The sequence below is a fragment of the Nannospalax galili genome, unplaced genomic scaffold (assembly GCF_000622305.1).
Source record: "Nannospalax galili isolate Female #2095 unplaced genomic scaffold, S.galili_v1.0 scaffold51, whole genome shotgun sequence".
NCBI classification, from domain to species: Eukaryota; Metazoa; Chordata; class Mammalia; order Rodentia; family Spalacidae; genus Nannospalax; species Nannospalax galili.
Genome location: NW_008329521.1, coordinates 279039 through 287923, shown reverse-complemented (window position 1 = coordinate 287923; position 8885 = coordinate 279039).

Sequence of the window (8885 nt, the reverse complement as noted above, 5' to 3'; positions counted from 1 at the left end):
TTTATTTATTTTACGTATAACCATACATATCTGGAGACTCTGCTCCATGTTGAGCTGTTTCTATGTCTTGCTACCAAATTGCATATTAATGTTTTATTGCTTTCCACTTTGAAATTCAATTTCAATGGCACTTCTTTTGAAGTGTCCAAAAATGAGCTGTATAGGGTACTGTCATATACGTGTGTTTGCTCATAAATCAGAGGATCAAAAAGAAAGCTATATATGCAAAAACAGTGAATAAAAAGATATTAATCCTGTATTTATCATCTATCATTTATCTAGCCATCCTCTACTATCATCTATCTATCCATTCTCTATTTATCAGGTATCTATCTGTCAATCTTCTATCTATTATCTATCATCTGTCTATCTATCTATGTATTTATCTGTCCATCTTTCAGTTTGTAGGATTTTCCCCACAGACAGGATGTGGGGTATGAAGCTGTGTTAATTCTACCACAGGAGCTGCTTTCTGACCTCAGTGGAAAGCCATCTGGGACTCTTTCTGGGGGATGGTCATTAATGAGTCATGTTTGCCTTTTAGTTCAGAATTATGCAAGAAAAATTTGGTCTTTTAAAAAAATGAGTGAAAGTAACACAAAACTTCTGACCAGCCACAGTCATGTAGGTCTAAGTCTGTCTGCTTTCTGCCGTTTGTGTCCACTCTTCAGTTCTTTTATGAATGAGACTAAGAACCGCCTAGGGGACCCCCCGCATTTCAGTACAGGCCAAAACTATGGACATACGGAGTCTTACTTGAATTAAAAGACAAAATGACCTACAGTAACAGTATGTGAAGGTGCTTTGCAGACAATGATAGACTGGCACCATCCTTTGAAATATTCTGGAAAAAAATCATCTTGTACACTTTGTATGTTCAGAATGTAGGGTTATCAGAAACCATCAAAAAAAATAAAATAATTAAATAAAATAAAAAATGAGTCAAAGTGTTATTTTGAAAGTAAAGCTTTATCCTCATAGATCTAAATTTGAAGGTGTGAGTTTTGAAAGAAATTTTGATTTTCACAAAAAGAATTACTCAATCTGAGTAAAAATTTATCCATGGAAGTCAGCTAGAAATTAATTTAAATTATGATGACTAATATATATAATACATAAAATATGACACTTTTATCCTTTTTTAGAGTTGTTAATATCTTAAGAAAGTACATTATAATTAGAGAATTCTCTATTAGAACACAAGAGTTCACAAAAATTTTTTCAATTGATTCATATTTTACAAATACTTCTAGTGATGAAATTAGTAAACCCTCATAGCTCCATTTTCTTTTAGAATGTATTTTTAGAACATATGTTTATATTCCTGATGTTGATCCCCAGGACTAGATGGACACACTTCCAGGTAAATATTGAGTTTCTTGTTTAGCTTTTGAAGAGGTATTTAATAGCGTGGAAAATTTGTGCTGTAAGTGATTTCTGTGGTCTGTGTTCTGTTCCTATAAAACCCGTAGGATGAACTGTCCTCCAGGCTGGAGGTGTAGATCAGTGGTGGGGTAGTTAGCTAGCAGGTAAAAGACTAGCACTCAATCAAGAAATGACTAAGGAAATAAAGAAATAATAGAAATACAAACCCCAATCTGTTTATACTAAGATGAAAAGAACCCGATAGGTAAGTGGGTCATGAGGATAAAATACTCGTAAAACGGATCTGCTTTCTTAAGAAGGCGTAGGGAGGAAATTCAGGAGGCTCTTTTGCCTTTTCAGAACAATAAACCCTCAGTAGGCGTGCACTGAGTGTGGCCGGCACTCTGGAGCTGAGTCCTAAAGGTCTGTGTCATTTACTTTGTCTAAGGCACTTCACATTAGCTGCCTGAGCTGACTGGAGCAATGAGGTCACCACCATCCAATGTGTTGTTTCTTTGTTCCATCACTCTCTGAAAACATGGAACAGTTTAGAAGAAACAAATAGAGACAGTAGTGCCAAGTGTGAAGTGAACTGCTCGGCGGCCTTCGAGGTCTGTGTTTGTTCAGGACTATGATGAGCAGAGCGTTCAGAATCCTATGAAACTCTCCTGACTTAGAATTATTAATTTGCTATAACAAATGAGAGAGACCAGTTAATACCCTATTGCCAATCTAATTCACAGTGCAAAGTGAAATAAAACGTACCCACTTAACAGCCATATGAAGGAAACTGCTGGTAGCTAGACAATACATTTACTTTAATGTAGTGGTTTGCAATCCAGGGGTACACATGAAGGTGCATTAGGAAACAGGGTGGTGTATTCTATTCCTAGTTATCTTTAAAGAGCCAGGATCGATTCTGGAACCCTCACACACCAGTGGTTATTTTTTTAACTCTTTGATTCAGTTTTGGTGTATTCCATATATCTTGATCATATTTAGACCTCCTCCCCTATCTGATATTCCTATAGTTCCCACCCCCCACCAGATTTCATGGACTCTGTCACTATGTTAAGGCTTACCGAGTCAAGTTTGTGTCCCCGAATGTCACTGGAGCCTGGGCAGCTTATCTAGAGTCACGCCCTTAAAAAAAGACCAACTCTCCCTCACCCAGGAGTGATCAGCTGCCAGTATTTCCTCAGGTAAGGTTGTGGCTTTTTACCCACTTCCGCAGTTCGATGCTGGGCTTTTGTCTGGTTTGAGTCACCGTGGGTCTTGTGCATGCTGTCACCATTGCTACAAGTTCATATGAGTAAGTTCCTAGATGCCTAGAAAGCTCTGCTTCCTTGTGGTCATCACCACCTGTGGTTCTTACAGGTCTCCTGCCTCCTCTTCCACAAAGGCCCCTGACCCTGGGTGGCTGCAGTTTAATTCAGGAGTACCTTTCAGAGAAGCACACTCTGCAGTCTCTTATTCTCTACATTTTGGACAGTTGAGGCTATCTGTGTCAATCATCAGCTGCTGCATGAGGAAGCTTCCCTCACAAGAGTTGAGAGATCCATTAATAGTCTCCCTGCCCCGGCTCTGCTAGCAGTTCCCTGAGCCTTATGTGTAGAGATGCCATTGTAGCTGTGTCACTTGGGGTTGGACATCTCACAAATATTCTTTGCATTTGACCAGCTGGTAACACTGTAATAGCCTCCATCTGTTGCAAAAAAAACAACCTTCTTTCATGACTGCTGAGACATGTCAGTCTTGTCTGGAGGTCTCAGGTGGGTAGAGCAGAACAGGGCCTAGACTCAAGGCAAAAAGGGAACCTCTTGGGGAGTTCTAACTAGCTAAGCAGAGTAGATGTGAGCCTTGGATCAGTGAAAGAGGTGGAACTTTTGAGATCTGGATTTCAGGATTAACCTCACAGTGTTCTGGATCAGCAGGTTCAGATGGAGCTGCTCGGGTTTAGCAGGTTGGCTTGTTGGTCAGTGTGGTAGTTTGTAGATCTGAGGCAAGCAGAGCTCAGATGGCAGGCACAGGGCAGTCTCATAACAGAGCTCTAAATCACTAGTCAGAGGCAAGTGAAGATCCTGGAGGCCCAGGCTGGGCTGAGAGCTGAGATGGCAGAGAGTGAGGGACTCCCTTTACAAGAGGAGGGTCATGCAGACCCGGGAATGGCACAGGATCCCTGAGGTGGGGAAATCTGAGAGCCAAGATGGAGGCACTAGGGAGTCTCAGGGAAGGCACAACCTTTCTCAAGGCAGCCAGCCTTATGTTTCAGTGACCTCCCTGACCTACCCCATGTCGGGGTTCCAGCGTCTTCCTCAAGGTTAAGAACATCCTTAGTGTGTCTGTCGTGTGAGCCCAAGCTCCACAGTACCCAACTCAATGACACCACGGCGGGTATGCTAATGACCCTCTTCAATCTCAACAGGCCAAGGTAGAGAGTGTTTCTTCTTTTCCTCATAATCTCTTGAACACACCGTAGTAATCGGCAAATGCATTTTTTTATTTGCTGTTATAATCTAGGCTGCTGAAATTTTGCCTAAATCAATCATTCTGGAAGTGGCTTTCATTTATTAGTTTGTCACTCAGGATATTAATCTTCAAAGCAGAAAATTCAAAGGCATTGACATATAAGTATGCTGATAAATGATGAAATGTTCACAAATGGAAAGAAATGTATACAAAAAGCAGTTGGAAACACAGGGATAGTTATAAAAACTTGACGGTTTTGAAATAAATGTTCAGTGACCGCGTTTAAACACTTAGAAACGAGTATGAAGCTACCAGCTCTACAACTTTTAAATATTCCATTCACCTAGTTTGTCCATTCTAGGATCTCAAAATGTTCAAATTAGTAAAAATGATATTTTTTACTCATGAAACACACGTTAAAAAACAGTACTCCCGATAATGATTCCTGTTAGAATCATAGCTATCTAAAGATGCCCAAAAGGACATCTTTCATGAAATCCTCTTGGGACCTTGATCTATTGGACCTTGTCTTTATTCGAATTTTTCTACATTTTCTTTTGATATTACATCTGTTATTAATTTTTTGACAGTATTTTCTTAAAATGTGTGTGACTATACAGTGAAAGGTCTCTCTAGCTGCATTTTTAATATACTAAATAGTAAGTAATTTGAGATATTTAGTACAAATCATGTCTGAATAACTATGTGTTTCATGATGGTAGAATGAACTTAGCTATCTGATATTATTTACTGTTTTGGGTTTTTCATTTGTTTTTTAATTATTTATTTGATAACAACAATAGCAACATAATTAGAAGAAGCATTTCATTACAACAGCATTGACATATCCAATAACAATTTCCAGAGCTAAGATGCATCTCTTTCAGAATTGGCTGTAAATTTTGGGGTTTACAATTGTATTAATATAGTTATACAATATTGTATTCAGTATAACCCCTACAAAACATGAAATTGAATGAGATTTTAACCTTTAAAAAGGAAAAAGATCTCCATTTCATTATAACAATATATTGTTTCATACAGAAAAACTAATTTTTAATGTAACCAACAGATGTTTGCACATGCGCCTCTAATCTCTATATATCTGATTATTACTGGTCACAGTCAGTTACTTCCTGAAAGCCTTGGTATCTGAGCATGGATATAAAGTTATCAGGTAGATTTCAATGGTAATGTTTTTAACATCTACTAATTAACATGAAGTAAATTTTTATGCTTCTTCCTCAAACATAACTCATTTTTTTATTTATTGATTTTTTTTTGTGTATTTCATACAGAACATCCCAAACAATCTTATTCATCTATGTACCCACATCCCAAGTGGCACCCTCTCATCCCACCCCACTGGAGCCCATATACTCTGTCATCCCTGTTACTGTCCACGGTGTTGTCAGTGCCTCCAGCCATTCTCCAGTGCTTGTGCATCCACTGAATCTAGTCACCCTATCTAGAGATCCTTGTTTTAGGAAGATCAGCTCTTCCTCAACTAGCAGCAAGCTGTTACCAATATTTCTTTCAATAAGATTGGGGTCTGCTGTTCATTTTACCAGTTTTATGCTGGATTACTGTCTGGGAGTCTCTTGGGCCACCATGGCCAATAACTCAAAGGAGGGTATCACCTGTCTGGCATTGTTTCTTGTTATGTAGCCTATACCTATACACATAGACTCTTAAAGAATAATATTGATCCCTTTAATCTTTTGTTATACTTTCCTTTTGGGTGTTTAAGAACATGCAATTGGTCCAGATAAACCAATTTCTTTTTACTCTTAAGGTCGTTTGAGGATCTGTTCCTCAGAGGTCACATGGGCTTGGGAGGAGACCCTGCTCCTTTCTTCTACCAGTTCCATCTATGTGAAGATAAGCCAAAGGTTCTGTTAGACCATGGATGGCTTCACTTGGAAACATGGAGGAAATGTTTCCTCTCTGTTGACCCTCCTCTTTGTAGACTGGACACTGGTTCAAGTTCATCTGGTGGGATCTCCATGGCTTCCTTGATCAAGAGGACAGGTGGCTCACCACAGATATAGGACATTTTGAGAGATGCTCTACAGTCCCCTGGAACTTAGTCAACCTTATAGGGCAAGGAGCAAAAACTGTCCTTTAAGTCACTCTGACCAAATAGTATAGGGCTCAAAGTATGGCTGTTAAACATCCAAGGAGGTTAGTTCCACCAGTCTGGTACATTTAATTACCATGTGCTATGTAGATAAAGCTTGGGAAAAGACCAAAGGTTCTCAGATAAATGTTGACTAGACAGATATTATGTTCCTTGAGCTACTTGTATGTGTAATTTGTCTGTAGGTTGTTGGACTAATATGGTTCCCTCTGGATTTTCTACAAGTAGCCAGGCATTGTTTATCTCCCTGATTGTCTAACACTTTCACCATGGTTTCCCCATTTAAAGTGCCCCCATTTTTACAATTTCTCCCTTAATAATACCCTTCTCCTATCGTCGCACCTCTCTTGAGCTCTTTCTTTCCCTTTATCCCGAGAGTTCCTTACATAACCCTCCCCCTCCCTTTAAAATAACCCCATTTTTATCCATAGCTCCCTTATTAATGCCTGTTTCCTACTGTTCTCTTTCAGAGTCTTTCCTTTCCTTTTCCTCCCTGGTTCCCTTTCATTATCCTGGTTCCTATAGTTATATCTGGATACATACTCACTTATGTGGATTTGGTGCTAGGATCCAGATGAGAGGGAGAATATTAAGTTGTTTGTTTTCTTGTGTCTGTGTTACTTCACTTAATATAACAGTTTCTGGTTCCATCCATTTACATGCAAATTTCATGATTTCATCTTTCTTTACTGCTGAGTAAAACTCTGTCATAAATATACCACATTTTTGTTAACCACCTGTCAGTTGAGGAGCACTTAGGTTGTTTGATACTCTTAGCTAATGTGAAAAGAGCTGCAACAAATATGGTTGTACAAGTGTCTCTGCAATAGGATGAGTTCTTTGGGTATATACCAATGAGTGGTATAACCGGGTCATATGGTAGGTTCATTTGTAGTTTTTTAAAGAGTTCACGCTGCTTTCCATTGTGGTTGAACAAGTTTGCAATCACACCAGGAGTGGATGATCATTCTCCTTTCCCTACATCCTCTCCAACATTTGATATTATTTGTTCTCTTGATCTTAGCCAGTCTGATTGGGATAAGATGAAGTCTTATAGTGGTTTTAAGTTGCATTTCCCTAATTACTAATGACGTTAAACACCTTTTTTAAGATGCTTCTCAGCCATCTTTAATTCTTCTATTGAAAAATCTCTGTTCAGCTCCTTAGCCCATCTTTTAATTGGGTCAGTTGCTTTCTTGATTCTTTGTTTTTTGAGTTCATTATATATTCTGCAAGTTAAACCTCTGTCAGATGTGTTGCTGGTGAAGATTTTCTCCCATTTTGTGGGTTTCCTCTTCATTTCCTTGGATGCTTCTTTTGATGCACAGAAGCCTTTTAGTTTAATGAGGTCCCATTTGTTGATTCTTGACCTTGTTTCCTGAGCAACTGATGTCCAGTTTAGAAAATCCTTTCCTACACCTATATCATGTACATTATTGCCAATGTTTTCTACTAAACGTTTCTGAGTTTCAGGCTTTACATTAAGGTCTTTGTTCCATTTGTAGTTGAATTCTATGCAAGGCGAAAGATAGGGGTTTAATTTCATTCTTCTACAGGTGGAGATCCAGTTTGGCCAGCATCATTTGCCAACATGCTGTGTTTCCTCCAATGAATGTTCTTGGCCCCTTTGTCAAATATCAGGTGGCTGAAATTGCATGTACTCATCATTGGGTCTTCAACTTTGTTCCATTGATCTATGGGTCTATTTTTGTGCCAATGACTATAGCTCTGTAATACAGCTTGAAATCTGGTATAGTAGTCCCCCAGCATTGCTCTTAGTGCTCAGGGTTGTTTTGGCTATCCGAAGTTTTTTTTGCTTTGATATGAATCTTAGCATAGCTTTTTCCAATTCTGTGAAGAATGTCATGGGAATTTTGATTGACATTGCATTGAATCTATACATGACGTTTGGTAGGATGGTCATTTTCACAATATTAATTCTTCTGATCCCTGAGCGTGGGAGGTCCTTCCATCTTCTGATGTCTTCTTCAATCTCTTTCTTTAAAGACGTAAAATTCTCATTGTAGAGGTCTTTGATGTCTTTGGTCAGGTTTATTCTGAGATAGTTTATATTTTTGTGGCTATTGTGAAGGGGAGTGTTTCCATGTGCTCTTTTTCTAACTGCTTGTTATTGGTATACAGAAAGGCAACAGATTTTGTAGATTAATTTTGTAACCTGCCACTTTACTGAAACTGTTAATAATTTCTAGGAGTTTTCTTGTGGAATTTTTGTCATCTCTTAGATATAATATCATATTTTCTGCAAAAAGGGATAACTTGATCTCTTCTTTTCCAATTATTACTCTTTTAATTTCCTTCTCTTGTCTTATTGCTCTTGCAAGACTTTCATGCACTGTATTAAAAAGGAGTGGAGGTAGTGGACAGCCTTGTCTGGTTCCTAATTTAATGGGAATTATTCCAGTTTTTCTCCATTTAGAATCATGTTGGCTGTGGGTTTGTTGTATATGTCTTTAATTATGTTGAGGTATGTTCCCTCCAGTCCAGTTCCCTCTAGGACTTTGAACATAAATGCATGCTGAATTTTGTAAAAGGCTTTCCCTGCATCTGTTGAGATGATCATGTAGTTCTTGTCTTTGAGGCCACTGATATGATTTATGATGTTTATTGACTTATGCATATTGAATCATCCTACATCTCTGGAATAAAGCTGACTTGATCATGTTGGATGATCTTTTTGATGTGTGTCCATATGCGGTTTGCAAGCATTTTGTTGAGAATTTTTGCATCTATGCTCACTAAGGATATGGATCTATAGGTTTCTTTTTTTGGTTGTACCTTTACCTGGTTTTGGTATTAGAGTGATGCTGGATTTATAATATTGTGGATATTGTTGGTCAAATGTATAGCTGCCAAATAGTTTTACTCATTCTGTAGGCTGACTGCTCACTTG